The sequence below is a fragment of the Arvicanthis niloticus genome, chromosome 4 (genome assembly GCF_011762505.2).
Source record: "Arvicanthis niloticus isolate mArvNil1 chromosome 4, mArvNil1.pat.X, whole genome shotgun sequence".
Classification (NCBI taxonomy): Eukaryota; Metazoa; Chordata; class Mammalia; order Rodentia; family Muridae; genus Arvicanthis; species Arvicanthis niloticus.
In genome coordinates this window covers 19,796,432-19,818,583 of record NC_047661.1, presented here as the reverse complement: position 1 = coordinate 19,818,583, position 22,152 = coordinate 19,796,432, and the positions used below count along the sequence as shown (strand labels likewise).

Genomic DNA, 22,152 nt, shown 5'->3' with positions numbered 1-22,152 from the left:
GCCAGGCAGGAGTTTCAGAAGTGCAAGAGGCTGAGAACCACATTCTTATGGTTCCCAGACAGAGTTTGTCCCTGTCATGAAAGAAAGTAACTTTGGTGGGATTATTATAGTTTCCTTGAGAATGAAGGACTTTCAAAAAGCTTTCAGCAAAGTTTCCCTGGACACTTCTTGTCCATCCTGGTTCTGACCAATCACTATGTGTCGGAGGCAGGGCTGAGCTCCAGAGCATGCACTGGCCTACTGAAGGCCTGTGGGCCACTCAGGCAAGGGCACCCTGAGAAAACCAAAGGTCTGGGGTGGGAGCCAGGGGACAGCCTGCAGGGCCCACTGTAGACAAGCACTGATGGAAGCACAGGCTAGAAGGGCCTGAGAATTCCTTGCCTCACATCTCCATCCACTTTGGACCTGAGCAGGAGATAAACCATAAAAAGATCTCATGACTGTTGTCGTCATTTGTGTACCTACTGAGAAGCCCGCCACACTCCAATGGACAGTTCCAAACCGATGGTCACAAGAACAGCCTTGCTTAAAGTCAGTGGTCACAGAAGAAAACACAGAGAATGAACGGAGGTAAAGGGCATGTAGAAGAAAGAAGGAAGGGTTAGGGTGGGAGGAAGGGTTAGGGTGGGAGGAAGGGTCAGGGTGGGAGGAAGGGTCGGGGTGGGAGGAAGGGTCGGGGTGGGAGGAAGGGTCGGGGTGGGAGGAAGGGTCGGGGTGGGAGGAAGGGTCGGGGTGGGAGGAAGGGTTAGGGTGGGAGGAAGAGATATGATAGGAGGTGGTGTGTTACATTAATCAGAATTCATTATGTATGTGAATGAAATTGCCAACAAAAAAATGTGTTAACTCATTGTTTAAAAATCCCATGACTGGAAACAGTTTTATCCTTCAAGGTTTGTTTCTTCTTTTTTTGTTTGGTTTTATATATCTTTATTTTTACATTTTCTTTTTCTTTAACCTAAATTTGATTTTTTTTTCATACACTAGATCATGGTTTCTGCTCCCTCAATTCCTTCCGGATCTTGTTAACTTTTCTATCCACCCAAATCTACTTCTTTAAATATATTTTCATTTCTTAAGTAACCATTACTTGGTTCTTATTTATTTGTTTGTTTTTGCTTATTTTTGTGGGGTAGTTTGTACTTGTTAGTTATGTGTATACATAATATTTGTCTGATGCGTCCTACAAACATCCCCTCCCCATCTATGAATGAAATAACACTTCAGCTATGTGCATGCATTTTTAGTAGTCATCAAACACAAGGCTTAATGTTACGTTTTTAAATATTGGTCATGTAATCTTCAGGTTTTGCCTCAACCCTCTGGATTGTTCACTCTGTTCCACTTATTTATTCTGTATCTTTTATTTATTCTTTGACAGTTTCAGACATGGATACAATATATCTGGATCATTTCTAGCATCACCTTCCTTCAGACATCCTCAACGTGCCCTACTCTCTGCTTCATAAGCTTTCTATTTTAATTTTGCAAGTACTGATTCCAGGCAGTGTTGCCTTCTGGAATGCTGGCTGACTGTGTGGACTTGACCTTGTGTGGGTTGTTCAGTCGACCACAGCTACCGTGAGTCTGCGAGTGAATGGTCAAGTCTGCTCTACTTACTCAGTTTTCTCTACTTGCTTGTTTGTCTGCCCTTTAGTACTGGGCTCATTGATTTCTTAATAAACCCCGATGTTTTAGAATGTTCTAGACAATATTTTATTCCTGTCCTTTTTATAGGCAATCCTCACTCTTACATTAACTCGAGAACTGGCTCTATGTTTTTATTTGACATTACTATTTGACATTACATTGCCAGGCCTGGCAAGTTGTCACCTGACCTCCACACAAGCATGTCTGTCTGTCTGTCTGTCTCTCTCTCTCTCTCTCTGTTTCTCTCTCCCTCCCCCTTTCACTTTCTCTTTCTCTGTGTCTCTATCAGTCTGTCTTTCTCTCTCCTCTCTCTCTCTCACACACACACATGCACACATGCACACACACACACTACAATGTAATTTGCGAACATCCATGGCCCTGTGTATACTGATTCATGAGTTTTATTGGTTTCTTTTTCCCTCCCACTTCCGATACTCATCATCTTGCTCCTGGCACCTTGTTTGCTGTTTTCTTGATGACTTCCTTGATGATTCCTTTTCTGAATGTATTTTAAAAATGCTTTCATCCTGTCCTCAAACCAGAACAGTCCTTTTCTTTTTTTATATTTACATATCTTTCTATTGAAAAGATGGCCTCCAAGTGAAGAATAAGGACCACGAGGAGGTAGCTGTATGGCTATCTGAGGGTAGGACAGTCTGACCGAAGGTTCTGACACACTGGTGTTCTGGAATAGATGCAAGGGAGTTAGTTTATTTAATGTCAGTCATCTTATCAGGCTGCAATCATGACAAGTGAACCTTCCATACCTAACACCTACCATGGCATAAACTTTATGCAACGCTACCTCAGTTCACTCACCTGTTTTAACATCAGTCTTGTGGAATGGCAAGCAGAGCAGAGCATTTGTTTTGCGCTGAGCAAATTGTCTGTGATTCTTACTTGTTTGTAGTTCACTTTGCTTTCTTGCTTTGCTGTTCTTGGCTTGAGTCCTAGGGCTTGCACATTCATGATAAGCTTTCTGCTACAAGCTACAACCTTAGTCCTGCTGAGTATTCGTAAGTGAGCCACTTATTCCTGAACCATAGAACTGACACAATAATTATTTCCTTGTTCCTTAGTCCACAGAGAGTCTATCAAGACAAAAGCCATAAAACAACCACAAAACAACATATATGCTATCATTGTCAACTATCCAGAATAGTTATATCTGATGATTAAGATCAACATGAAAGAAATATATTCAGATTCACAATGCATAAGACATTGTTTAAATAAAACCACAGAATATGTTTCTGATAAATGTGATTATAATTGCTGTCAGAATTGAGTTGGGCCACTTTATTCACAGTGGGTTTTTTGGAAAGATTTTGTAAGGATTCTATAGAGTAGTCTCAAGGTTAAAATGTGATTTGCCCTGTTTTCTAGATTTTTAATTTCCTATCTATCTATCTATCCACCCATCCATGAGACAAGAGCTTGTTTTTTAGCCCAGGCTGGCTCTGGATCCATGACATCTTCTCAAATGCTGAGACTACAGGTGTGCTCTGCCACACCCAGTTTAGCTGAGATTATAGGTGTGTGCCACTATCCAGCTGAGATTACATGTATGTGTCACCACACCCAGTTTAGTGATCTTTTAAATGATTAGGTGCAGATTCCCCTCCCATTTACCCAATTTATATGTCTTTCCCTTTTGAAGTACACCGGCTTTATTTTCTAATTGAATACTCAAAAGAATAAATAAAATCCCTGAAACTCTATGGCCCATACACACACAGGTACATACACATATACAAGACAAATACATCCCCACACATACGTCCCTTACACATGTACATACATACATACATGTACCATACCCACATACATGTATACCATATACATACACCCATGTACCCTATGTACCCACATACATGTATACCATATACACTACACCCATATACCCACAAACATGCACAGACACATATACCACAACCCCCTACCCAACACATGTACACACACACACACACACAACTCCCTTTTGGCACTTCTTGCTAGAGATGGTATTTGTTGCCTATAATTGGTATTTTCTTACTTTTAGCCCAGTGACGAGCATCCTGTGAGTAAAGAAAGAACCAATAACACTGCTCTCATAATCCTTTGTTCGACCTCTTCCTAGGGTACAACACTCCATATAGAAATACACTCTCAGGTCCTGCTCATATCTCCAAAGGACCTACACACATCTTATTCTTCCCCATTCTTCCTACATCCCATTTCTAAGCCGGTCTTCTCTTTAAATGGTACAAAAACCAGTTTGCAGGTACTTCAAATAGTTTATAATTTTGAGAACTATGAAAGTCTTCTCAGGGAGAAATTTTACTAAATACATGTTCCTGGGAGAAAAGCAGTTACTGCCTCATTGACTTAACATCTGGCCACCAAAGTCATTGCCAGGCATTCTCTGTGCCAGCACGTGCAATGTGTTGACAGCGTTTTCTTAAGAACCAAATGGATCATGTATTCAGTTTTCATCATTAAGATTCAGTTGAAAAACCTCATAAAGCCAGTACTGACTAATTGTCAGTTCATGAACTCAAAAGGACACTGTTAAGCAGCCTAACATTAAATGCTGCTCTGACCCTGAAAGTCAGAGGAAGCCAACGCACTGGACATCTTTACAGAGACTCTGCTTCTGTATATCTTGGTTCTGATTCAGACCACCAGCTATGACCCCTGGAAGCCTGAGTCTTTAGAGTCATGTGCTTGAAGAGGGGACCCAGAGGACAGGGCTTGTTTAAGAAAAGCCTGTCTGCTGTCTGTTTTCACTTCTGCATCTTTGACAGAGCCAAAGACACAAGAAATATTTCTGCTTTGATCTCCCTGGTTGACAGAGAGAAAGCAGAGAGGGGGTAGTTTTCTCTCAGCCTCAGGGTGAGCCTGGGTGTGTGTGCCCCAAGCATCACTTTCTGTGCTATTTGGAACCAGTCAGGGCTACTGTGGCGGTGAAGCCTGTGCTTGGGGTTCTTTTAAAACAGAGTTAGAAACCAGGTGTCGTGGCACATGCCTTTAATCCCAGCACTTGGGAAGCAGAGGCAGGCACATCTCTGTGAGTTCAATGCCAGTCTATTCTACATTGTCTATGTAGTGAGTTCCAGGACATCTAGGGCTGTTTAATGAGATCATGTCTCAAAACAACAACAACAACAACCACCCTTTTTCTTTTTGTCAGAATGCAAATCCTCCTATAAATATTTTTCCAAAGGCAAACCCTGAAGGTTGATAGCACACCAGCAGGCAGGTGTGATCTAATCTTCACTGGGCCCAGTGACTCTGAGGCCAGCTGAGATGATCAAGGATCAACCATTCCCCATGATACACCACTTCCTTCTTCCTCATGAGCTGGCACCAGCCCCAAGACTGCATACGGAACCTTGCCAAGGCATCAAGGTCTACTATAGCGACTGTGTAGTCTCTCTGTATCAATGTGAATCTCATGGCTTGTGAGCACAATATGGCCTTCTTCACTTTAAAACTGCTCACATCTTCTGGAGAGAGACTGTCAATGTGGGAAGCAATTTCTTTCCATGGCTATTGATATTAATCACCTCAGGAAAAATCTCTCGTTCACATGTTAAATCCAAACTTCAAATAAACAAGACAAAATGAAATGATAAACTGTCCATTTCATGCAAATGGAAAATCATAGACACCAGTGGGTTGGAAAATAACCAGCGGCAGCAGGCGTTTGGTAACGCTCAGCTGCAAGCCAAGGTTTTAAACCAGGGAATAAAGTCTACGATAGCAGTGTCATCTTTTGATAATATAGTGACCCTCGTCTCAAGGAGGTTCATTGCTTCCCTAATTCTAACTGACTTAGAAGGAGAGCCATGAACCCAGAAGCCACAGGCCACTGCTGTTGGGAACACTGGGTCTCTCGGCTGACAAGAGCTTGTTTGTCCAACATATTGCTTCTGTTTTCCCTCTCGTGCCTCTCTCTTGTCTACCAGCCAGGACTTTGCCTGGCATGTTGCAGCCCTGTCAGTTTTCTGAGTTTGAGTCATTTTTCTTTCATTTCCTTTCAGGGGTATGGTGACCTGGTGGGCAGCCCTCTTCTAGGCTGATCTGGCCCCCCTACCCCATAGAGCCAATGATCCCCACTCCCCAGTGTGTGGCTTCCCCATACCCCAAGCCCCACAGGGCTGCACTTGTACCTGGGGCGTGACCTTCAGCTGAGAATCCCGGCAGCTTGCAACTTGCCTTTGGCAGAGGAACTGCAAGCCTGCCAGCTGCCAGATGTCTTCATTTTTAAAACACCTTCAAACGGCTTCCTGGCACCGTTCCATGAGCAAAATGCACTAAGCTGTAGCTGTTGTTCCCATGCTGTGAGGCAAGGAGAAGGGGGTGAGGGGGCAGGTGTGGGCTTGAAGAAGAGGACTAAATGGCTGAGAGACATGGCTGAGAGCATCCAGTGTGACTACCTTCAGCAAAAAATATCTAGGTGAAAAATGATCTGTGGCCTAGGATGTGTTCCATTTGCATAGAAACAGTCGCCAGAAATAATGCAATAACTTGAATGATCATAGTTTTACATTCTTAATGGATACATAATTGTATATACTTAGCCAAACCAATGTGGAATTTTGATGTCTGTACCCATTGTAGAGAGGATACACAATGCTAAGTAACACATCTATCATATCAGCAACTATTTGTGTGTGTGTGTGTGTGTGTGTGTTGACAGTGTTAGGAATCTGTTCTTTAACTATGAAAACATGTTGCTATTGATGTAATGAAACGGTGCTGTAACTCCTGCATCTCCTTCCACTCCCTACAACTCTGTCAGCATCTCCCCTTCCTCTCTCTCTGTCCCCAGCTCTGCTTACCACCCTCCCATTCCTTATAAAAGAGATATCATACCGGGAACTACAGCTTCTTGAATTCAAATGTACTAATGATACATCTTCCTAAATACGAGAACTTCTGGCTCCTAAGATAACGAATAGTTTTTTTAGTTAGAGAGATCTACTAAAGAAAAAAAAATCAAGAAACTTCTTTTTCCTTTCTTTTTCTTTCTTTCTTTTTTTTCTTCTTCTGAAAAGAGAAATTCTCTTGGCTATAAAAACTCAGGTTCTAAAGGAAGGATGTAAAGGAGGGTTGCCAGGTGCTGGGAACCTTTCAGTTGATTTCTTTCCTGCTCCAACTCTTCCTCAAAAGGTGACTGAATAATGAATATATGTTTCAAAGACAAACCCAGAGAATGAGATGCTTTGCACGCACACAGAGTATTTGTGTTCTGAAAAAATTCGCAGTGGCCAAATGGGAGTAACTGAGAAGGAGGAAGTGGTATCAGCTGACAGAAGTTACTGGGAAGAAAATAGTGATTTTAAACTTGTACCTGGTGATGCTTAATATCAGACATAGATGGTGGGGCTTGGGGGAAAACTAGAATATGGAAGTCCAAGTTCAAGCCATACTAACTCAGGGAGAATTCTTTTAGTGAGTCTCAGAAGGGAAAGCAGTCTGTCCCATGGGAAGTACATGATGGAATTAAAACAGAAAGGCAACAGAACCAGGAGAGAGCAAACATGGGTGAGTGACATGTTCTCTTGTTAGTAAGCTCTGACCAAATAGTGTTACCCGTCTCAGTTTCTCACACACAGACCTGACCATAGGTGGGCAAGGCTACATTTCAGAACACAGAAACCAGAATGATAGGTACCCACCCATAAGAGTGATGAGGAACTGTGTTGGAGATGTAGCTACAGAGTCCAGAAGGAAAAAAAAATACCTTATTTATATCTCCCAAGAAATTCAAGATCTTACAAATAGGCACGGAAGCTCTCAGTCCAGGGGAAGGGACAAGTTTTTAATGTGAAACAATGGTCTTGGGTGCCTGCCATAGACCATTCACTTCCTTTCCTACTTCTGCCTCTACAGCTTGCTGCTGTCTCTCCCCATCCCCATTCCATGATGATGCCTCTCCCTCTCCCAGTTCTGTGGGACATGTGTGCACAGCTATGCTCTCTCTTAGACCCCCATTGTCCTCTATCAGCATTTTCAATGCCTGTCCATTAGCTACAATGCAAGCATGGTCTTCATGGTTTCTTAATCATTCTACACCATTGAGAACGATCTCTTCACTGCCTAATTCCTATGATGTTGCTTCTTGTCTGTTACGTTTGTCCATTTCCTTGTATAGGCTGAATATTGTGTCTTCCTTATTTCTTTTTTGGCTAATTTTCTGCCTTCAGTCAGGCCTGGGATCCCCTGCCCTCTCTTTCCTCTGCAGTGAGTCACAATTCCTTTTATTTGTTATGGCTGACTTCTGAATAGATTTTGGGTTTGTTCTCTTTGTTCTGTTTTATCAACTAAGAGGAGAGGAAATGGTCACTGTAACAGACAATGTGACTTTTAAGCGACCGAAATTGAAGTTTCAAAGAAGCAAAAACGTCACATTAAGCAACACCAGGTGGGTTGGAATAGAAAGATAATATTCTGGGTCTTAAAGTGCTCTCATTCATAATGTGTGATTAATATTCATAGGACTATGTATGAACACATATGGCTGAGTCTCAGAAAATATACTCCTGAGAGTATGGCCTGAGTCCCATGAACCTGGTCAAACCGATAATTCAAAAGAGGCCTGGCATCAGCGGGGACAAAGAAAAACTCCTAGAAATTAAAGTGAAGTTGACTATCATTCTCAGAGATTCTCCTGAGACCCCATTGGTGTTCTACAAAGAAGAAACTCTCTCAATACAACCATAGGAAGACAACTGACATCAGGACACTCGAGCTGGGGAGGAGGGATCTGAAGTCACGCGTGGCATTTTAGTGGTGGAAGAAGTCCGTGGTGTGGTGGGAGTATGTCTTCATGAATGGTTAGTGACTCACTTCCACATAAGCAGCGCCGCTGCTTTAGAATGCACACAACTGACTTGAACATTATTGGCCGAGATTTGTTGTGCACTGTGAGCCTGGGGCATTAGCCACGCAATGCTTGGCATAGAGGCCTCACCAGGCAGTAAACGGAATCAGGGTTTCCACCTTGGCTGTTTAAGCTGGTGTCCCTTCTTGGGTGTGTTCTTCATCTGCAGAACAGAAATGATGACCAAACCTTCAAATGGTTGTTTCACACCACTGTTCTAACAGTCAGCAGCTTACAGAAGATAAAATAATGCTTCTTAAGAGACTTGTGCGGTAGTAATGTCAGCTACCTGTTCACACACTGAACACTTCATATTATTAGTCTGACTTGTTTCCTATTACATTACTGTAAAAAGCATTAGGAAATGGCATCCCTCTGAACTCTCTCTATAAAAGGGGAGAACTACCACCTAAGTACTGTGTAGCAGTGATGTGAGCCATCGGAACTTAGAACACTTTAGCCTTCGCAATGAGAAGTATGAAGTGGCGATGTTCACACTGCACAGCCTGCCACCGGTAAAGTGCTGCGGTATCTCCAGGCTCATGAGGAATAGATCTGAGCCTGGGGCTAACAATTGAGAGCCCTACTGAGTGATTTCGGATGTGGACACAGTTATTATGTGAACACAGGATGGTAGCAGAGAAGAAAGACCCAGAAAGGAAAGAGAAACATTTGAAATAAAAAAGCCCTGTTTCATTAGGAGTCAGATTTTAAAATAGCAAGAAGAACATGACTAAGCTTTCCCATGCACATACTTATGTATGTATGTATGTATGTATGTATGTATTTATGTATTTATTTACATGTTCTTCCTTTCAATACAACTATAGTGGGACAATGGCCACCCCTTCCTCTTTTCTCCATCTTCTTACTCCCCATCCCTCTCTCTTGAGACAGAGACTTTGATCCTCTTGCCTCTACCCATTTCACGGATGCTGGGATGATAAGCATGTGGTACCATGCCTAGTTTATGCCTTAGTGTTCTGTGCATGCTAGACAAACATGCTAGGCAAATACGCTACCAACTGGGCCAAATTCAGGGCATACAGAAGGAGTCAGAGTGGACAGAGGACACCAGGAGACTAAGCCCCTCTGAATCAACTGAGCAAGGCACATGTGAGCTCACAGAGACTGAAGCAGCAAGCACAGGGCCTTCAGAGGTCTGCACCAGGTTCTCTGTGTGTAGTACAACCTTCAAGCTTAGTATTTTTATGGGACACTTCAGTTTGTGAATGATTAGGTTTCTAGTTATTGTGCTTGACCTCGGGGCTCCTTTCTTTCTGCTGGGTTGCCTTGTCCAGCCTCAGTGTGATGGGTTTTGTTTTATCATATATATATATATATATATATATATATATATATATATATATATATATATATATTCATGTTTGATTATTCTCTCTCAGAATTCTGTTCTTTTCTAGTGAGAAACAGAAAGGGAGTGGATCCTATGGGGAGGTGGGGAAGAACTGGGAGGAGCAGAGGGGGCAGAGACTGTAATCAAGATAGATGGTGTGAGAAAACAATCTCTTTTCAATAAAAGGAGGGGAAAAAGAAATAAGCCATGCAGCCATGCATTCAGGTAGCCAGTCACTGAACCACCAAACAGGGAGCATGCATGGGACTGACCTAGGCCCTCCACACATATGTAACAGTTGTATGTCTTGGTCTTCATGTGAAATTTCTAAAAGCTAGAACAGGGGCTGCCTCTAATTCTGTTGCCTGCTTTTGGGACCCTTTTCCCTAACTGGGCTGCCTTGTATAGCCCCAGTAGGAGAAGATAGACCTGGTCTTACTGCACCTTGATATGCCAAGGCTGACTGATATCCATGGGAGGCCTCCCCTTTGCTGAAGAGAAAGAAAGGAGAAGGGTGGGCAGAGGGAGGGTAAGTGTGTGTGTGGGGGATTGGGAGGAAAGGAGGGAGGGTAAACTGCAGTCTGGATGTAAATAGATAAATTAACTAATTAAACAAAGAGTGTGCCAGTCTCACTGTGTGCAAGATTCCATGTCTCACTTTTGTGGAAGCATAGGCCTGCTAGCTCATTAAGTCGTGTAGCCTTGAGACCTGCCCTCTGGTTTACTGTCACCTGTCAGTCACCCTTCTCATCACACCTAGTGTCAGGCTACCTTTAAACTTTCTAATTAGAAACAAAGTTGTTAGGAAGGTCCAAATGATTATAGCAATTTCCTTTTCTGAGGAACGCTCTTAGGTTGAGGTTCTCACAGGGAGTGGGCCTGTGGTGACACAAGCCTTTAATCCCAGCACCTAGAAGGCAGAGGCAGGTGGATCTCTGAGTTCAAGACCAACCTGGTTAACAGAGTGAGTTCCAGGTCAGTCAGGGTTACACAGAGAAACCCTGTTCAGAAAACAAAACAAAACAAAGACAGAAATCCTGGTAGCAAGCTTGCTGGGCCATGGTGTGGCAGCTCATTGGCCTTACAGGTGTCTGTACTCACACGCTTTCCGTTCTCTGCAAACCCACACTCAGGCACTCTTGAGCATTGAGTGTTACAATGAAAACATTACTTCTCAGACAGGAGGCTGGCACTACCTGAACATGCCTTTCGTTTCTGGTTGGGGATGGATGGCCATTGCATATTCTGCAAACCTGTGAATAAGTGTTTCCTTTCGGAGTGACCATTGCCACTTCTGATCAGACCCCAGCAGGAGCATGACCCACTTGACCTCTGGCCTTCTGATTCCCCACTGAGCTATGGTAACAAATAAACATTGGCCTTTGTCCCTAGGTCCTGACACACAACTCCTAAACCTTTGGGTAGTAGGGATGCTAGGACCATCCTTGGTTTGAATTTCCTTGGGACAGAAGTGTGTTTCGTTTAAGGGAGGTGATTTTTGGTGGACTTCTGGTTAGCTTCAAGTTGGGGCTGATGGAAAGACCAAGCCATGCTTAGAAGCTTAACATGTCCAGTTTCACCCTCCCTTGTCCTCTGGGAAGGAAAGAAGGTATGAAAATTAGTTATTGATCAAATATTCCAATATAATAAAGCTCCCATAAAAATTCCTAAAGGGAATTGGAAAGCGCCTGTGACAGTGAACATATCTACATACTAGCAAAGTCCACCCTAAATAACACAGGAACCCGAGTATGCTCAGGACCCGACCGCACCATCCCTTACACTGTATCCTCTGCAGTGCCATTAATTACAACCTAGTAAGTACGGGGAGATGATACTCTGAGTTCTGAGGTGCTATCTTCTCACACCTGGGGAGGAAGAGACAGAACCACCGCCTAATTACAGCTAGGTCAGAAGACTGTGATTGACATCTGAGCTTGTGGCAGGATTGCAGGACTGAGCTGTTCTATTGCACTTCTCCAGGTGATGGTTAAGTCATTAGGCACAGTTCTTTCCAAAGTGATTCTTAGTATCTTCCGCCCCTAGTCCCTCTAGCTGGATCCATCCTGGGGTATGAGACCCACAGAGCTACTCTGACCTACCTGAAAGTAACTTTCTAGAAAAGTATTTAGAGCTTGAATTACCAAAGTATGTTTACCTAGAACCCACTGGAACCTAGGACCACACAACACATCACCATTCAACAGGACTGTACCGAGATGTTTGGGCAAACAGCTCTCTTCTCAGGAACAGGCCCAGGTATTAGTATCTGTATAGTTAACCATGATATGCTTGAACACTAGTGGAAAGTATATTAAGACCCTTGGAAGATTATTCCCAGGGAGTTTTAGAAAACTGTGCTCAGATGTGCACTCTTCCAAATGTGAATTCAGAACAGTTGACCATGCCTCACTTGTGAAGGGTATGCATTTGTTATATATAACATCATATATTGCACATACTTATTTATGTATGCACAGCATGTGTGTACAAATAAACAAAGAGGGAAATGTATACAGGAATGACGGTTATTGTCTAAGGAACTTGGACCGTGCGACATAAAAACATGAGTCCTTTTTATTTTCACTGCGTATTTTCTATGCTTTTGTTTGACTTGCTTACACGTACACATTTGCTTTAATAATTAAAAGTAGACACAACTTGAAAACTAGCGTGAGATGGAAAGTAAGGCAGTGATAATGAGCTGTCCATCTACAGTTCTAGTAGAACAGCTTAACTGGTTGAATTGGTGTCGTTCAAAATTTTTAAATTGCATTTATTTATGTGTGTGTGTGTATGTGAGCGCACGCATGCGTGTGAGCATGGCACACATTGCGAAGGCTAGAGGCCAACTTGCAGGAGTCAGTTCTCTCCTTCCATCAGGTATTGAACTCAGGTCCCCGGGCTTAGAGGCTAGCACCTCTACTCGCCGAGCCATTTCACTAGCCTGAGTTTGTGTCTCTCTAAAGACAAGTAGAAGCTTTCCCACTGGGATGTTTTGAGCTAAATATGGCCTGATAGCCTTCAGCAATCAAAAGCTCTGATTGCCTTCAACAGCACAGGCCAGGTCTTCCATGAAAGCTGGAATGTGGAGATACTCCATCTCTGACCCCACCGGAGCCCTTTACCCTTTGTCAGGTTAGCAATGTCTCCAAAGAGCTCAAGGCTACATGGAAGATCATCAGCTGTAGACTGGATTTGAATATGTGAAAATGTATCGGTGTGTCCATTTCTAGAGGTATTCTGCAGGACAGGATCTGAGCGTACCTATCCACTACACATTAAGATATATAAAACAGATAAATATTTATTGCGATAATACACTGGTGTTTTATTTCATGGTATTACTTTAAAATATACATTCACTCTGAATAAATGGATTTACAAAATTTAACCGCATCCAATCAATTTCTTTACAGCAAGAGTTCTCTAACATGCAGGGGCAGGGATGAGTATCTTGTTGTCCAGGACCTGATGATAGATGGTCTCATATTCCAAGTTAGCAAGGTGACTGCAGGTGGTGGGAACCTCAGCTCAGATTTCCTGAGGCAAGAAAGAGACAGTGGAGGTTCATATGGACACAATGGGACAGAAGGCCATAAAATACAGAGACACTGATCTCACTGTCCTGTTCCTATAGACAAGTTTGTAGGACATTCTCTTGACTAATGATTGGTATAGGATGGCCTGTCCCACTGAGGGAAGTGTCACCCATACCCAGGAGGTCCTATGTGCTATAAGAAAGCAGACTGAGCAAGCCATGAAGAGCAATCCAGTAGGCAACACTCCTCCATGGCCTTTGCATCAGCTCCTGCTCTAGGTTCCCTCCATGATTAGAGCATAATATAGAAGTGTCATAATTTACCCTAATTATGGGAGTGATAATTCCTTTCCTCTACAAGGCATCTTTGGTCATGGTCTTCATCACAGCGATAGAAGGCAAAGTAAGATACATGCTAAGGGGTGGGAAAGATCTTGAAGATGCTGCTTGCTGATTCTGAAATTAGAGGAAAGAACCACAAATGAAGGATGCCTGGAGCCTTGGGGGCTAAGAAGATGAAGGGAGAAGATTCCTCAAGACTGTTCAGAGGGAAAATGTCCTGGCAGGCCTTTCCAGACATCTCTGACTCTGAACTTTAAGATAATATATTTAGGATGGTTTCTTGATTGTGTTTCGCTCGTTTTGAGACAGGTCTCGCTATGCCACTCAGGCTGGCCTCAAATCTCTGCTTTCCAGCGATCCTCCTGTCTCAGCCTCTTCTGGAGTGGGACCACAGGTATACACCACTGTGGCTTAGTTGGGTTTTACTGTGATACTAAATTGCGGGAGTTCATTGAAGTAGTAATAAGAAACCAGTCTAAAGAGGGATAGAATTTTCAAGTAAGTTGCAGTGGTCTGATGAGGACTATACTACTTAACATCCAAGCACTGGGAAACTAAGCGAGCAAGTCAAGGTCAGGATTTGGGAAGATGGCTCAATTGGCAAATGTAGGCATAAGGACTTGAGTTTGATTTGAACCCATGTTTTAAAAAATGAGACAAAACAAAAACCAAACCCAAACAAACAAACAAACAAAACCCTAAGCATTGGGGCCTGTGCTTGTAATCAGCACTCCCCAGCACTGGGGAAGCAGAGACTGGTTGGTTTTGGGGGGCCCTGGCTAGCAGCCCTGCCAGTTGCAAGTCTCAATGAGTCTGTCTCAGCAGCAACAACAACAAAACCCAACAAAAGAAAGGGAGACCGACCCCAAGGAATCCCAGTGTTAGCCTTCCTAGGTATACGGCTTCATCTTGAGAACCTGAACTTAAATCACCTCTGCAGAGTTTCTCTACCACCACAGGTAACCTTTATGAAGTTAAACACCTGCACACACATGTGCACCCACCCAAGCAACCTATACACACCCGAACAAAAGCCAATCAAGCGACAAATGGAGGTAAAACTGCAGTGTTCCACATTGTCTTGAGTCTTAAATACACTTATTAAATATTTTCTAATGCTCTTTTTTTCATATGTAACAACACTTTTGTTGTATGAAATCTTCTTAAATATAAACTGTCACCTGTTATCACTGCCAGACCAAACCTCAGATGACAGAGTATAAAGGAAGATCAAGACAAACATGTCTGAAAAGCTGCTCTCCATGGGGGACGGATTGGCTTTTTAAGTCTGCAGGTCTCAGCTTGGCCAGGTGACTTCAAAGTTTTTATTTGGTGGATTTTTAAGGATACAAACATGTGCTATTGTGAAGATTTCCTTTTGAAGACTGAGTGTTTCGTACACATAGTCTGTGCTGCCCTGTTACCCACTTCCGATGAACAAAAGGATGGTCACCACATCACAAGCACCTGTCATAGTTTGATCTTCTGAGCCTTGACTGGACTGTGCTCTGACCATCTCTGGTTCAGCTTAGAGGAGTTTGCAAACCCAGATTCTAATATGGGTAACTTTTAAGCAATGTTCTCATATATTTTTTAATACTTATTTTTAAGTGTGTGTGTGTGTTCGTGTATACAAGTATTCATGTCCTAAGAGGCATCAGATCCCCAGGAGCTGGTTGGGAGACAGCTGATATGGTTTCTGGGATTGAACTCGAGTCCTCTGGAAGGGCAGCACGTGCAGTTAACTGCTGAGCCAGCTCTTTAGCCCCTATGCTTCCTTATTCTTAAACAAAAATTCTGCTTCAGCTTGATAATTCTTGTTCATCTTTCCTTGGAGTCAATTCAGAACTCCTAAATGAAAAACACCTTGGGAGCTGGTCTAATTACAAGATTTGCTCAATAAATATATCTTGCTTCTTTTCATTGTAGATTATAAATAAAGCTTCGCAAGGAAGATTTGTATTAGAAGACAAATTAAGTTACTAACAATTTGTGAATCCTCAGACAACTTCTTTAGCTTTCTGGAGTTTTATTCAGTTCAAGAGTATATGCCAGGAACTGGAGAGATGGCTCAGTAATTAAGAGCACTTGCTACTCTTGCAGAGGACCTAGGTTTGGTTCTGAGCACCCACATATCAGCTCATAGCAATCTGTAACTTCAGTTCCAGGGAATCTGATGCCCTCTTCTGGCCATATAAGTGCATGGTGCACATATAGACATGGAGGCTCTTAGAGAAAATAAAAACAAATCCTTAAACAACAAAAATGCATGTGCAAGGATATATAATACTTACAGTCTGTAGAAATTCTAATAATTAATGATATCACTATGAGAAATCTATGTGAGCCTGCCAGCAGTTCCAAGGGAAGTAGACCCTCCCTGAAGAACTCAGCATGGAGAGCATAGTCCTACCGGAGCAGTCTCTGGCTTGCCCAAGAAAAAGCCTTTTGCACTCTACACCTGAAGGGTGAGGAACATTTGGCTCAACTTGGTAATCTCGGCACAGAGATTCTCCTTTGTCATATTAAGACACTGAATGGATGAAAGAAACGTTATTATCTCCTCATCTTCCTGCACTATACCTCCAAATGGAACTTGGGATCTATTAACAAGGAGGAGTCAGACAAAGTGTTGGGAACACAGCAGGCTGGTGTACAAGGGGTGGGAAAGAGAAGCTGATATTAGGATACGTGGTAGTAACAACTTTAGCCTACTCTGACTTACTTAAGGCCATGTCTACTTACATAGAAACAGGTGACAATCCCTCTCAACCCGTTTGATTTTATCTAAGTACATTCTTATCTTGGTGCCACAGTTCTGTGATGAAAACTTTAATGCTGGGATGTTGCAGGCTTCAATCACTGATTTACGCAAGCAGTTTGGACAAATAAAGTGAGCTTGGGCTTATGAAGCTTTCTCAACCCCCCATTCCCCACCCAGTACACCCACCTGGAACTTACTGGCTCTGACAGGAACAGCAGGAGTAGTCATGCTTTGCATGGCAACTGGTTTTCATTCGCTTCTGCGGCAAGAGTACCCAAGAGATGAGTTAGCCTGATAAACTTTTCTGTTGTTTAATTGTTAGGTAGATGCTTTTCTTTCTTTTCCAGGTGAATGTTTTCCTCCCTTTCTCTGACAAGGAGATCAAGTTCCATCAGGGTTTGGGGCTCTTATATTGCATTTCTGTATCAAGCAAAGTGCAAAAAGATTATTTCTAGCATTAATCATTGCAGCTAATAAAGATGGAACGCCCAGAGGTAGGCATTGTACTGAGAAGCTTTTCTACAGCATCTCAATGAAGATGCTCAATCGCATGTAACTCCTGTACAATCCACTAATAGAGAAACAGCGTTAATGAAGGATTGCATCATCACCAACGGGCCTGCTGAGTAGCTCTGCTCTGGCCGGCTGCTGCCAAAATGCAGTTCTCATTTCCAACAAACAAAGTCTATCTGAGAGACAGCACAGAGCCCTTCAGAACTGGGAAGTCCTGTGCATAATAATGAATCCCAGCTCTTCTTTTGCCAAAGAGCCTGGGCACTTTCCATGTCATAGGTCAGCCCAATGACTCAGAGGGGGCCTGATCCTTATCTAAGCGTTTGCAGCAAAATTAGAATGTGCTGTAGTCTTATTAAAGAAATGTTTGTCCCTCCGTCAATGAGCTGAAAAGAAAGCAGCTCAATGTACTTTTGCAAATTACAGCAATAAACTGCTTGAATTAACTGTCTTATTACAAATATTTAATTATTTGGAAGGTTAAATATCCAACATTTTAGAAAGACAAAAATTAGCTACCGACTTGGTAACCTAGTTTAAAAAAAAAAAATCTCTCATGGTGGTGTGTATTTGTGTTTTTATTTTTAAAACAGTTCCAACTTTCAGTTGTCTTCCTTGAGAATTTAGCCAGTTTTCTTTCATTTTAAATTAAACAGAAAACACATACAGCTATCACTCTTGAGGTAAGCTGTCAAGAAAATCAAATCTGCAACTCGTGAGCAACACAAAAGGCAGACGCTGCTTCTCTGGAAGCAGGAGCACTTACACTGGAGAAGGACTCCCGAGTCACAGAGGTCGTCATGTACAACCTACTCTAAGGGACACATAAAGTAACATGGCCATTATTTTTAAACAGTTGCTAGTTAATCATTGTTTAAAGTATATGCTCCTTTATGGAAAAGGGCCAGAAATTAAAACTGTATGTTAAAAAGAAAATTTGACAAACGCATACTGAGCAAAAAGCAAGTGTTCTCAGAGAGAAGTTTTTATGCCCCCAAACAGAATTCTGTTCATTAGTCCAAATGTGTTTTTCATTTATTAAATCATATGAGGCAGATGGAAATTATTTTTAAAATAGATTTTTTTTTGGTGTTCTATTCTTTAAAAAAAAAAAAAAAAAGTAGGGAGCATTTTGCCACAAAGCAAAGGAAAACATTACAATATCAGAAAACGGGTCAGGATGTGCCTGCACAGAGGGCATATCAAAGCAGACTGCCGCCCTTTGCATTCGAGGTGCAGATCCACTGTCTATATCAGCAAGTTGACTGCTCAGGGCCAGAAAATCTGCCATGTAGGTCCCGACTCCTCATTGAAGCTCTTAAATGCGTGCTCGGAAACTACAAAGTGCTGAATATATTTTCAGCCTTTTTATGTTACGATTTACAACTCATGACCTTAGGCAGTGTTATGCACGTAAAACAAAATGACTAGACCACCCTGGTTCAGAGCCGAATAAAGGTATAGAATCAAACTGCATTATCATTCAAATTTCATGAGGCAGAACAACAGAAACTCCACAGTATATAGATATATAATTCTACTTTGCAGTTTTACTTTATAAAATGCCCCTCTTCACTTGTATTTTGCTATTAACCAGCTCAGAGCAAGTAGACAATTATCTAAGCTTAATGCTGAAGTAATAACGTACTGCAAACATTAAAAACCCTTGAGGCACGTCAGCTGGGGCCTGTGGGGATAAAGTGGTGGCCGGGTGCTCCTTAGCCTGCCCACCCTGACGTTCAGTAAAATTATCGTTTTGCTTGATTCAGACCCTGACACTGGGAGAGCCTGACATTGGGATGACTGTGCTGGCACTGTGCCTCCTGATACCCACAAGAGCTGTCCCTGCTCTCTGTCCCATGAAAGGAGTCCTTGTTACTTCTCTTTGATAGTTGGCACACTGCCCCTTTCACAGACCCAACGAACCGTCATCTTGGATGTAACAAATTAGTACATTCTCAGAATAATAATAAGCGCAGGCATGAAAACACCGTTGTTTTTACTTGGAAATGAAGTAACTCATTTTAGCTGAGTGACTTTTTTCAGTGTAGCACCCCAGGCCAAAGGGGGAAAAAAAACCCCAAAAAACAAAAAACCTTTTTTTTTTTTCCTTCTGAAAAGAATGGTCAATTTCAAGAGCGATATGACACATGCTTTACTGTAAAAAATCTGAGAAAAGTTAAAATAATTGGGGGTGGGGTGGGGAAGAGCTTTCACCGTAGAATAATTAAAAAGAAAATTAGGGGCTCAAAGGAAATCCACACGTACCTAAGTGATGTGTCATTAGAGAAATAAGATCGGAGATGAGTCACCAGGGGAACTCAGTTTTGATACCAGGTTAAAATGTATCTTGTGATTTTTTTTTTTCTACTTGTAATTGTAAAAAAAAAAAATATTTAACTAGGAGTTAAGAAACGATCGGGTATAATAGACAACTAATTGAATGTCTCGAGTGTTAAAACACTAGAGAGTAACGAGCATGTTTTCATATGTTAATAATCGTGTCAAAATGTACTTCCAGTTCTCAGAAACATTTCTTTACCAGTGAGGGAGCTCTTATGGCCTCAGGATTGCTACTTTCACCACGTTAGCAAGAAAAAGCTCATGTTTACACATTTGCATACAGGAGCAATCTACTTCAAAGGTGACAACCACATGGGAAACACCTTTGCTCTCTCCCTAGCCAGCAAAGTCAGAAAGTCTGGAAAACAATGACCATGAGAACCTCTGTCACTGGATCTTCACAGCGGCTTCAGCTAAGGGCTGGACTAGGCTCTGAATAGCGAGTGTCCTTTTAGAGCAGACGGTAAGTTTGAGATTGGAAGAGCTGCCAAGAAGTCTGAAAAAATAAACTAAATAAACACTTATTTTCATTCTTCTAGATATGGGACAATGTGGATGCTAGCCCCGGAGGATGGCCTAGAAATCCAGACAATCACTAGTCTGTTCTCTCTTCTCTCTAGCTCTTGTCTCCCGAAATAAATGGTCATATTTTAATAAAAAATGTACTATAAATTTATTAAACTTTCTGTTTCAGATGAGTTCAAAATATCTCATTATAAATGGAGACTGTCCTGAAAGGCAGCCAAGCATGACTAAAAAGATCACTCTTTTACACAAAAAAAATAGCCTTCTTACTTTACCCTTTGTTGAAAAGACATTTGGCCAGCCACAGGGGAAAGACATAATCTACTTTTATATTCAAATAATTTATTTGAAAACTCCATGGCTACGATGACCCTAAATAATTCTGGGTTGAATATACATATTACATGGATTTATGTGACCTTAACCACTGACTTGTTTTAATGTGCCAGCAATGATTTCTGCAATTATTTTTTAAGGGAAAAAGACACTTTGATTTTAAAAATTGCCATTAAATAAAATTATAACCAAAGTGGAGTGCACTGAACAATCGCGGGTGCATTTCCGCAAATAAGCACACACACACACACACACACAGAGTCAAGCTTGGGACAGTGCTGCTCTCTTTACAGTCTCTGCTCTGGCTCACATTCCAACACACCATTTATCTACCTGGTGACAACGTGTCAGAAATTGTGCCATCGCTACTTGGCTTTCGTGGAGACGAACAGCAACTGCCCGGCATACAAGGATCTGCAAAGCTTCTCAGCAGATCTGTTCTATTTAGTTCTGGGTATTTCATCTCGGCATCTTGGTGCTAAGGTTGGTTGCATAGGCTCTAGGCAACAGAGAACTTCCCTTAGAAACCCCCTCCCCAACCCTACCCCACCACCGGCCCCAGGAGCCCAAGAAGACGCCAGCAGTGAGTGTTTGCCCATTTGCTTTAAGACACTGTTCCTTTCATTCAGCTGCCCTGCAGCTCCACTGTTACATAACAGCAGAGAATGGCATTCCAGGAAGTGCGGAAGTGTAAAGCAGGTAGGACCCTCCTAAATACTCAGCCCTCCTTATTTAGGGTTTTGAGAAAGCAGACAGTTGTCAAGCAGCTGTACAAAGCATTTAAGAAATGGTTTCTACATTCTTAATTTCTTTCCTGCTTACATGTAGCAAACGAGCCCTAAAAAGACCACTCAAGAGTCTAGAAAGTTTTCTGATTTTGCTTATGTTTTTTTTATTCCAACTTCCCACGGTACACATGAGATTCCCCCCCCCCCCCCATACAGAAAACCAAAATTCGAAATGTGGACTTATGCATTCTGGGTGCCTCCCCAGACTCTGCCCCTCTTCCAGCCAAGCAGAATGAGTATCTGGGCTAACCACACATTTCAGGACAAAGGAGCTAATTCATGGGGGAGGGGAGACCACACACCATTTATAAGGTTTGTTCAGTTTACAAGAAAACCATTGTCAATGCTTTGTTGATTCATTATCAATGACCCTCGTGACAAATAACAAGTGACCACCTCCTGGCTCAGCTCCCCAGCATCTTCCCCATCCAGGGGCAACCCGCCTTTACTGGGCTAATTGCTATTCAAGGAAACTGGAACTGGGGGGCCAGGAGATGGGTCTGATCACAGATGAAGCCTTTAGCTTGAAGATTTGATGGAACTGTGGTTCTGGTACATGGAATGCCATGAACAATAGGGCAGTACTTGCTTTTACTGTACATAACTCTGCTGTGAAAAACCAAATTCCAGTGGAGGGAGAGAAAAAGCCAGGAAAGGACTATAGAGGCTTGTGCTGGCTCTATGCAGGGGCCACCACCAGGATGTTTTAGTTACTACAAATCTTCTTGTATCCCCACCTACAAAATGGGGCTAAAGTATTTTTTTTTAAAAAAAAGGAAAATCACCTTAAAATCCTTTGTTGGAAAAATGTTATACAGAGAACAAGCATTATCTTCCTCATCCATTGAACCTTTGTACTTTTTTCTCTGTCCTGAGGGAAATAATAAATTGACATATTTTCTATCATCAGAGATCCTTTTAAGACCACAATGTGATTGCACTCAGTGCGCCTCACACTTATCCCCATTAAAAACACACAAAGGGGAGAAAGCAGGATGGGACTGGGTGACACAAAGGGCACACCGGATCTGCTGTTGTACAACACGGGTGTTCCTGCCTCACCTGGCCGGCTCCAAGGCAGCAACAAGCAGGCCCTGTATAATTTCCTGCTGAAACTGTGCT

General features: G+C 42.3%; 2 long non-coding RNA genes across 2 annotated transcripts in view; both read right to left on the bottom strand.

Moving 5' to 3' along the window:
* The window catches only part of LOC117707754 (uncharacterized), a 464,176-nt gene that overhangs the window by 211,665 nt on the left and 230,359 nt on the right, over positions 1-22,152 (bottom strand). The gene's annotated exons all lie outside the window — the stretch shown is intronic.
* On the bottom strand, positions 13,178-20,772 carry LOC143441960 (uncharacterized). Its single transcript, XR_013109762.1, has 3 exons — positions 20,576-20,772; positions 16,723-16,945; positions 13,178-13,421 (listed from the first exon to the last, which is right to left on the bottom strand). It is a non-coding gene; the product is annotated as an uncharacterized LOC143441960 (long non-coding RNA).